This window comes from Epinephelus fuscoguttatus, linkage group LG22 (assembly GCF_011397635.1).
Source record: "Epinephelus fuscoguttatus linkage group LG22, E.fuscoguttatus.final_Chr_v1".
Classification (NCBI taxonomy): Eukaryota; Metazoa; Chordata; class Actinopteri; order Perciformes; family Serranidae; genus Epinephelus; species Epinephelus fuscoguttatus.
The window spans coordinates 18754334-18773197 of NC_064773.1; the positions used below are offsets into that span (position 1 = coordinate 18754334).

The 18864-nt window shown below is 39.3% G+C and overlaps 1 protein-coding gene across 2 annotated transcripts in view; it reads right to left on the reverse strand.

Annotated features, from left to right (window-relative positions):
- rerg (RAS-like, estrogen-regulated, growth inhibitor) overlaps positions 1-10245 on the reverse strand; it is a 73191-nt gene extending 62946 nt beyond the window's left edge. Inside the window, exon 1 of one of the 2 annotated variants that reach the window (XM_049566367.1) lies at positions 9929-10245. The gene's annotated coding sequence lies outside the window, so the exon portion shown is untranslated. Of the gene's footprint in view, positions 1-9815 lie in introns of both variants that reach the window. The other variant, XM_049566366.1, reaches the window with a different exon arrangement.
- Between the last annotated feature and the right edge of the window lie 8619 nt (positions 10246-18864).

An 18864-nucleotide genomic window follows, 5' to 3' on the forward strand; every position in this document is an offset into this window, starting at 1 on the left:
CAGAGAGGCCAGGGGAGCATAAAATAAAGCACGCACAGGGCTGAATTCATTCAAAAGGAAAACACAGCCGCGGCCCGTTAAAACAACCGAGCACAGGTCTGTTTAATGAGAAAACAACCCACTGTGCAGTTATCGCACAAGGTATTTGATGATGAAACTTCTGCCTCAGACACTTTATCTTCTGCCGGCTCCTCTAACATTTTTACAAAAAAACAAGCAGAAAACAACAAAGAAATTTTTAATTGAAATCTATATCTTAATGACTGCAGAGGAATCCTGGGAAACACCGGCTCAGTAATCGTTTGACACTGGAAGTTATTGAATGTCATCAGGATTTTATTTTTTTTTCCCCTAAAATATTTATCTAAAAAAAAAGAAAAAGCATTAAAATCCCATATGAAGTGGTGTGTTCTGTGTAGTTGGTATTAAATTTTAGTCACTGGGTTGCATTACATGAAAGTAATTGGGGAAAAAACATGAATTTTTAATAAACAAAATTAATTAAATAAAAACTTGGGAAAGCACTAGAATCCCATATGAAGGTATCTCCTGTGTGTCCACTAACGTGATGCAGTTTAGTATTAAATTTGAGTCACTGGGACTCATTAAATCAGAGTTATTAAAAAACAGTAATTATTTTCTATTAAAATATTAATGTAAAATAAATTAACTACACATTAACAATGAAAATAAATGCACTACATGAGGCCAATTAAGTCTAATTTTTTCATCTTTAGTCTCACTGATATTAACAAATTAAAATGAAGGTACTGAAAAAATACTGGTTTTATATTATTCAAATACTCAGTTTCACCTAACATCGGGTCAAACTCGGTAAGAAGACGCCGCAGGGTCCAGAGTAATCATTTGTCGAATATTAAACTTAAAACTAACTTCGGCTGATTTGACTGCTGTGTTTTCCGCTGCTTGGCTGCTCTGTCTTGTCTGTCCCTGCGCTGTCAGTGTTCTCTTTTTGCGCCATGACGTCATAAATTTGTTCTTCACTGCGTAAGAAGATAGACTTATGGCATGAGAGCGTGTGAAAAGTGTCAAATTGTGGATACCATCACTTGTTGAGTTGGCAGCTGTTCAAAATCAGGTGAGAATTACCGACTACCATGCACATGGTATTTTGAGCTCTGAGAATGTTGCATGTCCGATTAGCAGCAGTGCTGACTGAAATAACACAACAACAAACACAGCAGGCGGAGGTTTGTTTACATTGAATGTACTCAGTAGTTGCAGCAGGCCTGTTTGTGAGTGGAGGATCATGGATTTGAACCTCTGCTGCTGCTGTTGTGAGACTGCAGAAGAAAACATCCTCTGTAGCTGTACTGTGCTGGAGCCTCACAGCAGGAAATGACTAGAATACAGCAGTAGAGACACGTCGTCACCCCTGTCAACTTGGTCCATAATGCAGCGTAAACACAGAGAAAACCTCGAGAAAAACTCTTATTTCTGTACCAGGAATATGAAGCTGTCACCAGCACCTGCTTAGCTTAGCTTATCTTAGCTTAGCTTAGCATACAGACTGGAAACAGTGGGAAACTGTTAGCCTAGCTTAGTTCAAAGGTGGCGAAATCTTATTATCTTCTCCAAAGCTCATTAATTGAACCTTTCTCATTTGTTTGATCCATACAAATACAGAAAAGTAAAAACGTCACACTGTAGTTTTCAGGCGATATGTGTTGGTATAATTCTTGGTTGGGCGCAGTCACTCCTGCTTTATTGCCAGCTACAGTAGTTCACCAACTAGCCCTGCAAGTCCCCTCTAAGTCACCAAGCTTCTAGAATCAAAAGCAGATATGAATTTATTTTTTATTCTCTTGGAGGCCTGTTGCTCATGGTTTGATAACTAGTTGCTACCTTTAAGAAAGTTGGGACCACACACTTCTAATGGGTCATTAGTTAGGACTGAGAGGGATTACTTCTCTATGAGTCTACACTAGGGCTGCCCTGACTAAGAATTTTCCTAGCTGACCAGATGATATATTGTCCTGAAATATCCATGTTTCAGATGATACGTCATGTTTGTAGTCGACCAATGAAGATGAGTTTACATATCACCTTGGGTTCGTCCTTCACCTTCTCAAAATGATCCCACACTTTGGATTTCCTGCCCGACATGTTATTAACCAGCCTGTGGAATAACCACAGGTACCAGCCCTGGAAATTAACCTGACTCCTGTCTGACTGCTGAGTGTGGACACTTCCTGTGTCTGTCCTTTCAAATTAAATTCCCACATGGTCCAGTCATATAGGTTTTGATTTATTTTGACAAGGCACAGCTCCTGATAGAGTTTCACGTTCTGAACTACCAATGAAATCTTGCCTATTAACCTTTCTGGTCGACTAATGTTTGTTTGACTATTAGGGGGCAGCCCTAGTCTATACATTGTTTTATTTATCTATATTTTTAGGAAATCCTGCATAGTATACCTTTTAAGATCGAGGTCAACCTCAGGGCATAGCACTAGACATTAGATGTAGAGAAGAGGAATAGTCGCCCATTGCGACAGAAGCCTTCCTGTGAGTTTGTCACAGCTTCAGTCTGTCATTTAGATTGTGATGGTCTCTGCAGTGTCACAGAAATCTAGCGGCACTAACACTGAGCACCTGTCAGAATCTGCATCCATCAGGATGTCAGATCAGTGCCTCTCTATCTCAGATTTTGCATGTAATGCATCAGGGAGCAGATGGACAGACAATATAGCACTGTCATTGGGTAAAAACATGGTGCTAATGGTTCAGCTAAAATTTAAAGAGTGCTATACTCTTCTGTTGGTTGAAAAAAGTCTTTGGGAATTTAGATTTTAGAGTTAAAAGCGAACTTGGATGAAATGAAAATTGGATGGTGGTCAAGGTGAACGTTATTCACCTCCCATTGTGGAGGTAAGACATTTTCATGCTCTTTGTTTTGGCATGATACAGATCGGCTCTGCCAGAGAGTTAAGAGTCCAGATTTTTATTGACTCGAACTGTCTGATCACTTAATGTTTTTAAAATCAGAATAATATTATCATCTTTCTTTTTCTCTTGTCAAACAAATGCACAACAAAAAAAACACAATAATAAAACACTCAATACGTGATCAAAGGTGACAGAAATCTGGCTTTCAGAAATATCTGGCAGTTGTGAGATCCAATATGTAGCCTGCTGAAATGTTTGAGAAATGATCTATCATCAGTTACTGTCATGTAAATTAAACCGCCCATAGCAAGAAAAATGGGAGAAAACTAAAAACAGACGTCCAGCGCTCCCTGCATGCTTAAATAAAAGCTGAAAAATGTCTTGGTGTGTGTGTCAGTGCCAGAGACATGTTAGCCAACTTCACACTGGTTGAAGTTATGAAATGGCAAACTTCCAGCACTTTCCTTCTCACCCACTGCCCCCCCCACACACACACACTTGAGTTGAAGCTAACCTTCGCCTTTTATACCAACACACACACGTCCATATATGGTGTGGCTGTGTGCCGCTTGATGTGGCTGAAGTGGAGGTCCATCATCCATCTCTGTGTCTCTTTCTTTCAGCAAGGGCCATCATGGCAGACGTCAGAGTCTTTAAATATTATTGTTTTAAACATGATTAATGTGGATTTCAAGATCCCACCAGCCAGACAGCGCAGTCAAAACAGGGCATTATAGTGTGGTAATGCTGTAATGGTAATAGCAGTGACATCAGTAACATTTTGTTCTGTCCTTCAGTTTGGTTTGAGTTGTTCTGCGCATTTATGAAATGGTGATACAGTCTGTTCTACATGAGGGGAATCATTTGTCAACCATGCACTATAGGCTACAGCTACAGTTGGGTTAGTTGTAATCTCTAAGGGTGCTTTCACATCTGCCCTGTTTGGTTCGGTTCAGTCAAACTCAAGTTTGTTTGCCCACGAAGTGCGGTTCTTTTGGGCAGGTGTGAACACAGCAGTCGCACTCTGGTGCGCACCAAACCAACCAGACCGAGATCTTCTTGAAGAGGTGGTCTCGGTTCGTCTGTGGTGAGAATGTGTTCCGACCTCGATCTGAACCAACTGCTGTCTGTCTAGTTGTCCCTCCATTGTGACAATAGAAAGTGTCGCATTTATCTTGCAAGTGTACTCTTCAACATTTTGTTTATTTCCTGGATTGTTCCTGCATGGAAATTCTGACCAATCAAGAGCAGCTTTCTCGCGCAAAGCATTTTATCTGGTCCGCTTGTAAATGCTGCCGTGAGAACACAAACCAACTCTAGGCAATTATGACAAACAAAATTAGTCCCTGATTCAGACCAACGAAAGACAACTCTAGGTCTGAAAGCACCCTACGTTCTCCAGGACCACCTCGATTGTGGCTGCCTGAGAGTTAGGAGCAATAACTGCCACATACATTTGGAGACTCTCCAAAAAAAACCTCCACAAATTTAGTCATTTCAGCAATCGCCCTAGACTGACATGTTTGTGTTCAGGAGACAAAGCCCTGTTTGTAAAAAAGACAAATACTTGGTAAACCACAGTTTGTTTTCAGTTTCCAGCTGTCAGTCAGAATTTTTTTTTTTTAGCATGATCGTGATTGTTCCTTAACACGAACTACATGGTTAGTATTGAAACCGTAACGACAAAGGTTCCCTAAGCAAAGTATGGTTTTTTTTGGTTGTTGTTTGTTTTTTGTTTTGTAAACCCAAATTATATTATTTTTCCAAACCTCAGCCAGGTTTTTTTTTTTTTTTGTCTAAACCAACCCGACAGTAACCTCTGGAGTTGAAAAAGTGACAACACCTGCAGTTTCTCTAATGGCCACTTGAGGCTGACTCCAAAAGCGCGTCAATCCCCATAGACCCCGATGTTAAAATGCCCAACTTTACAGCAGAAATAAACATGTTTACAGTCTGGTACAATAACGATTGGGTAATTTCCTCGTTCGTGACAATCGTATGGGGTAATTATTTATATAACTCACCCATTTCGAAGATATTAAGGCTTAAGTTATGCACAATTAAAAGCATGGATGCTTTAGGTCCCATCCGTTGAAAAGGTGCCAACACGACGACAGTGTTGGTGAGGAAACATAACTCATGACGTAACCCCAGATTCACAGAGTATAGGTATAGCCATAGCTGTTGCAACTTCATATTTTGCATACAACCAGAGTCACAGCTCATATATCTGTTTGCGCCTGAATCACGCCTACATCTCAGGCAGTTCTCATCTACCCATGGAAGAAGTTTTGCCAGTGTGCTGCTTTACAGATGGAGCCTATAAAGTACTTAAAACTGTTGTAACTAGTGGCCACTGCATATTGATCAGAAATGAACCAGACCAACTGAGAACTTGTTCGTACAACAGAAAGATAAGAGGGTTTGAGGACAGGAATGTCTTCAGTCATTTTGGGGGGGACTGCCGTGTGCAGATTGTAAACAGAATATGAATGAAATACTAGCAACCCAAACCCTCTTTTCTATCACAACAGACTTTGTTCAGTGTTCTTCCTGCTTCGTATCTCGCTGTCATGTTCTTGCTCTATATCTGTTTTAGATCTTACACGTATTACTATACGCACACACACTACTGCAGTCTTCCTTCGCTCTCCCACGGAGCAGCAGGGAAACACCAGTGAGACAAGAGGAAGAGGCACATCACAGCAGGGTCTCCCCACCAACCGTCATTCTTCTTTAGATTTTGCCATTTATGGCCTCCGCCCACTCCACCCACCATCCTGCCTCTCCTCTCATGCACACACACACTGGCACACCTCAGTGGTGTAATGAAATCACAGGATAAACCACTTCAGTGAAGCTGAAACAGCTGCTAAACTCAACACAGTGATGCACCAGTATCTCAGACTGGTTTTCTCACTGTCACTCTGTCAGTATTGCAAAATTCAAAACAACCATTCTGTTCTACAAAATATGTACATGTACAACTACAACATTCAAAACCAGTAGTACAAACCACATTGCTATAAACACAAATCTAAATTAGTAACAGTGTTCAGGCTGAGGTCCCTACTGAGACAGACCTGTTTGTTAAAGAGAGAATCCTTTTCTTTTAACCAGAACTAGCCTTGAAATCGCCATCGCCAAACCCACCAGACTCCATTTAAATAAACAGTCAATTTATTGTCATAAAACACACTTCATTCAAAGTCAACCGAAACAAAATAAAAGTCACAGAAAAGATTTTGGTTTGTGTTGCCACTGTTTTAACAATCACCATCTCTGGTTTGGTTGAAATAAACCCTTCGTTCACTCAGCTAGATGTGAAAATGTGCTGCCTCTATACACGCTAAAATTGCTGTTTATTTAAATGGAGTCTGGTGGGTTTGGCAATGGTGAATTCAGTTTTTTTTGGGGGGTTGAACAAAAAGGATCTGCAGCTTTATCTAAACAGTTTTGGATTGTTTAACCATTGGTAAAATAGTTGTGAGCCTCAAAGGAGATGTGGTTGTTCAGGTTGCAAATCCCCGTGTGATAACATTATAACATGTCTTCAGTGGCGTTAAATAACATTTAGCATCATGTTTTAGCAAAGTCCATACACCTTTCAAGACTGTTACATCATAGCTGTAATGGCTGTAGGGTCCTGATATCATGGTAAGTTTAATTATATCTATAGGAAATGTAATAGTGTCTCTGATCTGAATTTGAAAAACGCACCTTCCAGCTTTTACAGGCTGGGGACTCCGCCCTCACCACACCCTCTAACTATGACTAGACACCGCTTGTATTTATAATGAACCCAACGCCCTCTTTCTTGTATCCATAACTCTTTTGTTTTCCACCCACAGAACCTCTGCTCTACAGGGACCCCATCCAAACTGTCAAACTGGGCACGTGTATGCTTTTTTTTCTGCTGTGTGCCCAGCTGGCTTTTGTGTCATTTTTACCCTGAGAAATGAATCTGGGTGGTGGTGCTGCGGTCGAGGGAGATTACAGACCTCTCAGCTCCAAACCATGGGAGGAGACCTGCTGCTCCACAGGCTATAGAAAGCCTGCAAACCACAGGCCTGTCATCTAAATGCATACAGTGAACTGGTGCTCTGCATCTGGAGGGGAAAGAAAGCTGCAGCGTCCTGCTCACCGCTGTTTTTGTCATCCAGAGGTGACAGTTGTGGGTCAGACCGCCCTTATACTGAGAGACTCTGAAACCAGTTTGGCCCTGTTTGATCAAACTTTTCAAGCACTTCTGTGCTGTCCCAGGGAAGAAAACAAGCTTTTCTATGAGTCAACCAAGCTGAAAGAAGAATTCAAATCTTTTTTTCCAACATCGAGTATGTTGGATTTAGGGCGTGAAAGATACCCTGGGTGTGTTGGTTGTGGACTTTCTGGGACACGTGTCAAGTTCTGCCTGTCACATGCATTGGCTTCTCTCAAAACACACTTCTGTTTTCACCGGTACAACAACGCAGATTGACGGTTTTTTTCCTCCAACAAATGCACATAGTTGGGTTTAAGCAACAAAAACACGTGGTAAGGTTTAGGAAAGAGAACCGGGTTTGGGTTTAGTACATTTCAGGACACGAACACAGCTTGCCCGGGTGAAAGTTGGTTTTCGTTGAACCCCTTGACCACCACCCCTACCCGCCCTACTCGTACTTTCACCATTTTAATTTTTCATTCTTGTCCCGTTGCGTTTTCCCCTGACGCCGCCGAGCACCGTTAAACAATAATGGCGACCAACCGCGCGTCATGCTGACGTTAAAGAATAGGTTTTTTTAGTCAGTTTCTGATGCTGCAAGTTACATCTGGATTTCGATGACTTTCGACTGAGACCGTGTTGACCAAACACTGGCTCTAGAGAGGGCAATGTGCATTTTTGCGTCAGCAACCGTACCTAGCAACCCCTCTGCGACAAGCCACGTCAGAAAACAACACTAATTTTATTAACGTGAAACTGCTTTATGCAATGTTTTACCGGTTTAAATCACCTGGGGTCTCATTTGAAAAACAAAGAGTAGGATCCATACTAAAAATGTACGTCCGAACAAAAGCCAAAAATGGAGTGTGCCAAAAAATATTCGACGGTTTCTACCATCAGGCTTCCACCTCACCATCTGCATCACCAATTTCCTGTCTCGTAAGCTTGTTCGTAAGCATGGGTCAAAGTTTCTCCTATCAAGTCTGTTTTTATAGATCATAACTTTTGCGTGGGAAGTAGCGTACGCCTCTTTCAGGCCTCATTTTGTGCGTACGCAATGTTTATAAATGAGACCCCTGGTGTGTTCTGGAGAGGAGGAGACCCCTGTGGATAATTGGGCTTCCTATAAAAACCTCCTGAATGTCTGAATCTTAAGTTACCAGAGTAAAAAAGTGAGCCCAGGTGCTGGGCTAGTGGTCCGTCTCTGACATGCCAGACAGCATCAGAAAACACACTTGGAGTTCAGACTTGGCATATGGGAGAAGATTCAGCTGGTTGCGATCTGCAGTCCTCAATGCCACGAAATCCTTCACACTATTCCTTTAAGTCAGTGGTTCCCAACTGGTCCAGCCATGGGGTCCAGATTTTTCCTTCGTCATTAATTCAAGGTCCACACAGTTTAATATATTCAGCGTCATATGTTTTGCCATGTCGTTGAGGTAGTTCGCTGTCTCTGTCAGGTAGCTGTCTGTTAGTCACTCACTCTACAGCAGGAAATGGAACTTCAAAATAAGAGCTCTGTGCTGCAAATTCACTGTACTTTAACATAAAGTCTTTTCTTTTTTGGTTGTTTTTTTATACAAATGTTGCATTCGCAAGTCACTTGCAGTCCATTCAGAATGGACCCACAACCCACTTTTGGACCGCGACCCACCAGTTGGGAACCATTGGTTTAAGTAACAGTTGAAATACTCAATGTGAAATATACTTGGTTACCATTTAAAGTTCTCCATTGAAAATGTAATTTAAAAAACAGGAGTAAAACAAAACTTGTATTTACAATTTGGGTTTTTCCACAACAGTACAAACAAAACATGGATCCAGTCATTGCTCCACACGGTAAGTATTAAAGGTTAAAGATGTATTTATATGTCCTTTCTAATGCATGATATTAATGTAAATATTACGTTATTGTATTACTATTATATATGAATTAATTAACGGCATCATTTATTGATTGTAAACTTTGTAGTAAAATCTTATTCAACAAAGTAAGGTTGCATTAAAGTACCTCAGAATTGTGCTGCACTTGAGTAACTGTACTTGGTTACATGCACTTTCTCTTGATAAGTGCGTTTCAGCTCAGAGTTGCTGTCAAAGTTTCTGTCATCTCATCTTCTCTTTCTCTCCATTTCCACTTGTGCTGGCATCCCACCCACAACATCCGTCAGAACCCCTGCTGGGAGTCCCTCCCGGACCCGGCTTGGCAGGCACCGTGTCGGATGTGTCCACTGACCCCAAATCCCATTGAGATGTGGGCTGTTATGTAACACTCAGAGCTGCTCATGAATGCAAATGACGTCCTGGAACTCAGTCGGGGAAGGTGGAGGGAGAGTAAGATAAAACTGCATATTCATGAGGGCTGAAGTGGAGATACACGTGATTGTATTACAGAAACCTGAACGTGTCTGTTCAACTTTTAGGATGTTAAAGCACTGTTCATCAGAGACACTGAATGCAACATATTTGAATATCAAACCCATTTTTAAATCGCATAAATGCCCGCCACATGTCATATAAATATTATTTAGTGTCATGAGAGAAGCAGACAGTGCCTGACCTTAGCTAAAGGTGTCATTGTGTCAGTAAAAGATGAAACCTCGTGGCCTGACCACAGGTTTGATCACCCCCACACCTCAGTGTTGCAGTGCTGTGTCCAGAGGGGACGCACCTCACATTAAATAAACACCGGCTCAAGACTCACCAATGCCCGCTGAATGCAGCAGCAACCTCCCGCTGATGAACCGCAGCGCAGGAAAAGAGGAATTAAATAAAGAAAAGTTGTCAGCTCCGCGGATTTAAAATGACGTCTCTGACCTTCCCGGACGCAGATGCGGCCGCAGCGCACCGCTGGATGAAAGGAGAGGTTCTGTCAGCAGCTGGATGGACAGACTGGTGGATGGATGGGTGGATGGATCCGGTCCGGACACACCGAGCAGCAGCTCTGACTTGGATGAATGAATCCGTAAAGCGGAGGGTCAGTGGAAATATACGGAGCGGAGCTGCTGGAGTTCCCGACACTCTGCTGCCTCTGACCGGGCTGCTGCTGCATGCCGCTGCATCTCCACACTGAGGACAGCGACCTCTGGTGGCGAGAAGCGATAACACGCTCATAACCCATTTAAACACCTTGCTGTGCCTGTTTTATAATTTATACAGGCTGTTTTTTCCAGTCCAAACTATTAAACTATTAAATTTCTTTTGATTTTAAAAGGGTTTTTAAATAAGTGTAGTTCAGGATAAGGTAGCTGGAGCTCACCAGGTGCAGCTGCTGCTACATGAATTAAACTGACATTGATTTTTCTCGTTTAATTTTGGCAATAAATTGTGCTTGTTACATAATTTCACTCCCTCTGATTGTAATTTATCAGACACCAGTGCTCTGCATTTGCCCATCCTGTAACATTTCAGCTCAAAGGACGCTTACTTCTGCAGGACTCTGCTTATGAAGCACTCACTGAAGTACACTGCACATGCAGGAATGAATGTTTTTTACTCACTGTGACACATCATGCTCAAATGATAATGTAATGTCAGCAGAGATGTAGTAAATGTAGACAGAGTGAAGTTTTGTACATTTTGGGGTTTTATAGTTATGTTAAGGAACTCTTCTGAAACATTGCAATCTCTCATGAACACTGCTGAAATGACATTTCCTGCCTATGTCAGTGCTACAGCATCAGTCCTCAGGTTCTAAATACAATCATCAAGCTCTACAACAAAGGACTGACAATCTTCTTTGATGACTACGGTGCCTGCTGTGTCCAGATGCAGATACATGCTTTTCATGGTGACTGACTGATAGTGAAATTGCATTAAGGTTCATTCCACTGTGCTTTGTTCAGTGCACAAATCAATGTTACAAGGTGTTACCAAGGTGATGGTCTACTCCTCATCTTGCAGACAACTTCAGACGGAGGGATGCCATATATCAGGGATCTGTCAACTACCAGTATGAAGATGTAAGCTCTGATTTCTCTTTGGAGTGCTGACTCCATCAGGTAGTTTGTGGCTTTACCGCCCCCACCCCCACCCCCCCTAATTTTCAGTCTTCCACCTTATTTAATTATTTGCATATTTCATTAATTCATAAAAAAAGGTAAAGACCCTCTAAGGTGCAAAAATTATCATCCAATATCCTTAGCAGATCTTGATAATAAAATCCTCGCCAAAATTCTTGCAGCAAAGTTATCTAAGGTAATCGGAAAGCTGATACACACTTGCCCAACTGACTTCATGAGGAAACGATATTCGGCTGACAATGCAAGGAAATTATTCAATATCACACAGTGTGCAATCAAGCTCCCTCTGCTGGCTGCACTGTGTACGATCGATGCTGAAAAAGCCTTTGATTGTATTGAGTAGCCATTTATGTTCAGTACCCTGCAGCAATATGGACTTGGCACCAACTTCATACAGTGGATTAAAATGCTGTACCTAAAACCTATTGCCTCAGCAAGAACTCATGACCTCCTCAAAACCATTCACCTTACATCAAGGCGCAAAACAAGGATGCCCAGTTTCAGGACTCTTAATTTAGTCATTTTGCCATTGGCTGAGAAAAGTATTAAAGGTATACAAATTGGAAGCCAAACGTATAAAACATCTGTATTGTGACAATATTATTTTATATTTAACCGATGTGGAACCCTCACTTTTTCATCTCAACCAGATCATTACTCAAGGCTCACTGTCAGATTGGGAGAAATGCAAGTAGCTACCTTTAAACAAAACCTGTGGTGTCACATGTGTAGGGAATACTAAAATCAAATGGAAACAAACAGAAATAATATATCTAGATTAAGAATGACATCAAGCATCTATCAAACGTGATATGTAAATCTCACTCAAAAAAATAACAGCAAATATTGATTGTTGGTCGAGCCTTCCCATGTCTTTGTGGGGTTGAGTGAATGCAGTGAAAATTAATATTCTTCCTACTGTCAACTACATTCTGAGAATGTTGCCTGTTATAATACAAAAAGCCAGGTTTGATGATTTACATAAAGCATTTTCACCATGGTGAAAAGACGTGATGTTCATACATGATGTCTAATCCAAACAAAAGGTGGACTACAGCTTCTCAACTTCTTTCACTATTTATCATTTGGTTGTCAGCAAATATTTGATACTTGTGTGATTAAAGATTGGAAATACATTGAAGAGAATACATTACAAAACTTAAACATTGGCACAAAATGTCTGTGTTTCATGAAATGATTGAAACCCCCATTGAAGTGTCATTTAACATTTTATATAACAAGTCATGCAAAAAGATTCTTGGAATTAACACAGATACCACAATAAATCAACCAATATGGCAGAACTCAAATGTAACAGTGAACAAAAAGGTAACTGGAAAAAATGAAAGGATAATAGAATAACTAAGCTTTGTGACATATTCTCTGGTAACTGTTTGAAACTTTTAATGACTTAATCACTGGACATAATATTCCAAAAAGTGAATACAAACTATCCTGCATTACAGCATTCTGTTAAAAAACTGTGTTCCGATTGATAAATTGCGAACAATTTTGAAAATATTCTTTTCAGCCATGACTTATTCAGTAAAAATGTAGTTAAATTATGGTATACAATTCTAAATGAAAGCATTGGTGATCAATTCACCCTTTGTGCAAAAAAAAAAAAAAAAAAGCAATAGAGATTAACATAAACATTTTCTCCGGGTGCATTTAACCTTTTCATTTGGGTGTTGAACTTTAAAATTCACCTGCCCTGAAAGAAGATCGAACCACTGAACTCATGATTGCCAGGCAGCTCTTTAACAGCCTGAGCTATTCCAATTCACACTTAAGCTGTGTTTCACGGAGGCTTTCACCTTCTCAATGTAAACACCAGTCCACTTGCTACCGTCTACACCATGAAACGGAAAATAAATTCATCAAAATTTGAGTTGCACATGTTCAAATCAAACTTTTATATTGAAATACAAAGTTTACGCTGATAAATTATTTTTCATCTCCTTTAGTTGTCCCTAGTTCTTCAGATGAATCCCAGAGTCCAGTTTTTCATTGTTTTTGCATCATTGTTAATAAAATCTAGTCACATTGCTATTTGACTGTCATTTCTCTTAAGAAAATCTACACACATACCACGACTGTTTATCACATTTTTATGACATACGGAAAGTATGACTGTTTTGATCACATTTTTATCACATACTATACTATGACTGTTTTCAGTCATAAAATGTGATAAAGATGTGATAAAAAAAAAAAAACACTCAGTATAGTATGTGATAAAAATGTGATGGAAAAACAGTCATAGTATAGTATGTGATAAAAATGTGATGAAAACAGTCATAGTTTAGTATGTGATGAAAATGTGATAAAAACAGTCATAGTATAGTATGTGATGAAAATGTGATGAAAACAGTCATAGTATAGTATGTGATAAAAATGTGATGAAAACAGTCATAGTATAGTATGTGATAAAAATGTGATAAAAACAGTCATAGTATAGTATGTGATAAAAATGTGATAAAAACAGTCATAGTATAGTATGTGATAAAAATGTGATAAAAAATAGTATGTGATGAAAATGTGATAAAAACAGTCATAGTATAGTATGTGATGAAAATGTGATGAAAAACAGTCATAGTATAGTATGTGATGAAAATGTGATAAAAACAGTCATAGTATAGTATGTGATAAAAATGTGATAAAAAATAGTATGTGATGAAAATGTGATAAAAACAGTCATAGTATAGTATGTGATAAAAATGTGATAAAAACAGTCATAGTATAGTATGTGATGAAAATGTGATAAAAACAGTCATAGTATAGTATGTGATAAAAATGTGATGAAAACAGTCATAGTATAGTATGTGATGAAAAACAGTCATAGTATAGTATGTCATGAAAATGTGATAAAAACAGTCATAGTATAGTATGTGATAAAAATGTGATGAAAACAGTCATAGTATAGTATGTGATAAAAATGTGATAAAAAACAGTCATAGTATAGTATGTCATGAAAATGTGATGAAAAACAGTCATAGTATAGTATGTGATGAAAATGTGATGAAAAACAGTCATAGTATAGTATGTGATAAAAATGTGATGAAAAACAGTCATAGTATAGTATGTGATAAAAATGTGATGAAAACAGTCATAGTATAGTATGTGATGAAAATGTGATGGAAAAACAGTCATAGTATAGTATGTGATGAAAAACAGTCATAGTATAGTATGTGATGAAAATGTGATAAAAACAGTCATAGTATAGTATGTGATAAAAATGTGATAAAAATAGTATGTGATGAAAATGTGATAAAAACAGTCATAGTATAGTATGTGATAAAAATGTGATGAAAACAGTCATAGTATAGTATGTGATAAAAATGTGATAAAAACAGTCATAGTATAGTATGTGATAAAAATGTGATGGAAAAACAGTCATAGTATAGTATGTGATGAAAATGTGATAAAAACAGTCATAGTATAGTATGTGATAAAAATGTGATGAAAAACAGTCATAGTATAGTATGTGATAAAATGTGATGAAAACAGTCATAGTATAGTATGTGATGAAAATGTGATGGAAAAACAGTCATAGTATAGTATGTCATGAAAATGTGATGAAAAACAGTCATAGTATAGTATGTGATGAAAATGTGATGGAAAAACAGTCATAGTATAGTATGTCATGAAAATGTGATGAAAAACAGTCATAGTATAGTATGTGATAAAAATGTGATGAAAAACAGTCATAGTATAGTATGTCATGAAAATGTGATGAAAAACAGTCATAGTATAGTATGTGATGAAAATGTGATGGAAAAACAGTCATAGTATAGTATGTGATAAAAATGTGATGAAAAACAGTCATAGTATAGTATGTGATAAAATGTGATGAAAACAGTCATAGTATAGTATGTGATGAAAATGTGATAAAAACAGTCATAGTATAGTATGTGATGAAAATGTGATGGAAAAACAGTCATAGTATAGTATGTGATGAAAATGCGATAAAAACAGTCATAGTATAGTAAACAGTCATAGTATAGTATGTGATGAAAATGTGATGGAAAAACAGTCATAGTATAGTATGTGATAAAAATGTGATGAAAAACAGTCATAGTATAGTATATATATACATTTCTGGGCCAACATCCCACACCAGAAAGCATCCTTTAAGTGTTTGAGATTTGCTGCCTGCCGCACGCTTTGGCCCCTTCTATTAGACTTCTATTAGACGGTAAATTGCTCAGTGGGTACAATTTCGTTGTACTTGTACAATGACATAAAGATTCAGATTCAGATTTATTGCCCAGTTTAAAACATTTGTTAGAAATGTAATCAGAGTAATCAAATGTCATAAGTTATATTACTTTGATTAAGTAATGTATGAACCTTAATGTGAAACTCTCCTGGTCTTTAATTCTCTCAATCACTGTATACTGTTTTTATTGGTACTACAGTTACCTTTGAGCTGTAAAATCATTATTATTATCATTATTAATATTATGTTTTTTTTTCCTAACAACTTCTGACTATTTTGTGGTTAATCTCTTGGTTTTATCTGTTTTCGTTTTGTTTTGTTTTTTAATTTTTGTTGTGTAGTTTTCTTGTGTTTTGGTTGTATTTTGTTCCTTTTTGCCTTGACTTTTTAGTTATACATTTGTTTTAATCTATGATGTAATATTTGCTTGTATGGACCCCAGGAAGAGTAGTTGCTACCTTGGTAGTGACTAATGGGGATCAAAGGGAACTCCTTTGAGCCTGTGATGAGGTTGTGATACAACGTGAGGAGGGACCTGCACAAGCAGATCACGTTGGTGCTGCTCAGTGGACAGTTCAAGTTTGTGTCCACCATTTGCATAACTGGACTTGGCCTCGGCAGTCCAGCTAAATGGAAAGAGAAAAAGGAAAACATGAGTCACAATGTGATCGGACTCATTAAAACTGGTTCGTTTCTGACTTTAAAACAGTTCACTTCACAGCAGGTCTTACTGTGGAAAACCTTATTTACATGTAAGATTATTCATGTGGTACAAGCCCAGAACAAAATGAACTCTTCCTTGTATTATGAATGCTGAAAGTACATGTATTAAACATGACATTAAACTGCTTCAAATACAATCCAAGTTCATTATTTGCAGTTTGTTTTTTCTTTGCCACCTTTCCTGGAGGTCTTTTTGGGAGGCTTGCTCTCACCACCTTTGTTGGTTCTTGAGGTGGGGTCTTGAGGCTCAGGTTTATAGCCATGTGGGGTCAGTAGGATTGGGACCCTACACAGGACAAGCTGTGGGATGCCGTGGCTGTCTGAGTTTGGGATGAGGTCAGGGATCCAGTTGTAGTGTTACTACAGATTGTTCTAAAGATAAAAACATACTCAGTCAGAGCCAGAGACAGGCTCAGATCCAGGTGACGAACCATCCTGGGAGACTGGTGCGAGGGCCCTCCGGAGGATGAGTCGCAGGCTGTCGGGCCAGTTGCGGTTTGCAACAAAGACGCTGGTCCAGGTGTAGTGCTTGTCAATCTGAAGGTTAAAAACAATGTTATAGGACAGTTAAGTTACATTAATGAATTAATGACTGTACTGAAATAGAATTTACCTTTTAAAAAACAAACAAACATGACTGTCCCACTTTACCTGAACATGTCATTGGAGAGATGTAGTGGTTCTTGATATGTTTGAAGGCCCAAAGTTTCTAAATTATTTTATTAAGCAACATATTTTCTTTATAGACGTAGAGCATAGACCATTACAAGTTCTACAGGTCAAACTTAATGTAGTACTCAAAGTTTAAGGTGTTTTTTTTTTGTAATCATCTACCATAAAGTGTCTCAAATGACCTGACTTCACCCTGTACAGGCTGAGTCACAGCTCTGAGTCCACTTGGAAGGCTGAAAAGGACCAAGTGTGGAAAAACACCCTAAGTTATATACTATGTACACACTGCCATAGTATATAACTTAGGGTGTTTTTCCACACTTGGTCCTTTTCAGCCTTCCAAGTGGACTCAGAGCTGTGACTCAGCCTTTTTTGCACATACGTGAACACTCCAAGAGAACTCAGACCCCTCTGAAGCAAACCACACGAGTTTGGTTAATTTAAAAAGGACTAAACCTTGGTCACAGGTGAAATGAATCAGATGTTTTAAGGTCATGGGGGAGGGGGAAGTCATTTTTAGCAGAGGTGTAGGAATATATTGTTCTTACCATAAGCAAAACAGAGCATAAACAATCAGGATGATTTCACATTAACATTCTCATCAAGTCATCAAGGTGATCTACTTCTGTCTATCATTCTGCAGTAAATGGGAACATCACCCTAACAGACTTCACTGTTTTGGACATTCACTTGTATAACTAGATTCGCACATCCATGTGGGACCCCCATGGTACAGGAGTGCATCCGGCAGCTTGACAGGGGCGTTTCTAGTACTTGAGGACATTGGGGGATCAGGTGGATCCTCACCAGGGAAACAGTTTGATAAACAAGCTCTATTTTGATGCTGTTCAATGCACTCTGGCACTGTATCTACAATCAAAGTACATGCCTTAAACATTGAAAAGTTGACATGTAACAAGCGTTGTTTACTCACTAATTGTGAATTGTTATCATGGTGGTGGACTGTAACTTGCTTAAGTACAATTTTGAGGCACTTTACTTGAGCAGGCCTATTGCCATTTTATGCAAGTTAATCGGCTCGTTCAAGATGAACTGCGCCTTGCCTGGAAAGTATATGAGAGCAGGCGGCTGCAGCAGGGGGTGGTGACATAAGGCTGCGGTCAAGTCAAGGAGGTTGTACCCTTGTACAGTGTGACTGACTTCAAAAGTCATTTCAGACTTTCAAGGGGACAAGTGGTGGTAGGCTTATCTAAAGCATGTCAAGGCCAAAGTATTATCACTAATAGTTGCATGTTATTTGGATAATTTTCTCTTCTGTTAACCTGGACCTTATGACCACATCAGGACCTTTCTATTCAAACACACAACAAACAAAACCACCCATGTCAAACAGTGTTCTTGCCCGTCTATGGACTCTATCCAACCGAGAGTCATATAGGGGTGTGGCAGACAGATTCAACATCTCTAAATCTACAATGTCAACTCATCTCCATCAGTTTTGTTCCCTGGTGAATTCACATCTGTCATATCACATTTCATGGCCCGCAGAAGAAGCAATACACTCATCTCAGTTACAGTTTCAATCAGCCGGATTTACAAATACAATCTGTGCTGTGGATGGATGTCACAGTCCCATCATAAAACCAACAACCGCATAGCCTATTATAACAGGAAACAATTCTATTCAGTCATGCTCACCGGCTTCTGTGATGGTGAGCGGTGTTTTTGCCATGTTAATGTAGGTCACCCCGGGAGTTGGCATGATGCGAGAGCATTTCGACACACAGATGTTGGACGGCTATTAGAGGAAGATCCCCAGGCCCTGGTCCCAGAGGGAATGCACATCAGTGGCGATTCAGCACACCCTCTGTTGCAACATCTAATGAAGCCCTACAGGGATGATGGGCTCGTAAGGGCCAGGCAGAGGCACTTCAACAGGAAGCTGAATGTAGCTCATGTGGCAATTGAGCATGCATTTGGGATTATCGAAATTCAGGAGGCTCAAGTGCAGGGGATCTCGGAGTATCAGTGGTCCCCAGAGGTAGTCATTTCATGGTTGTGAATTTGAATGAGCCAACCACTGCTTCCCTTTGTGGAGTGTTTCAGTTTAAACATTTTTTCAGTTTCTTCCCAACATATCAAAAAGACAGACA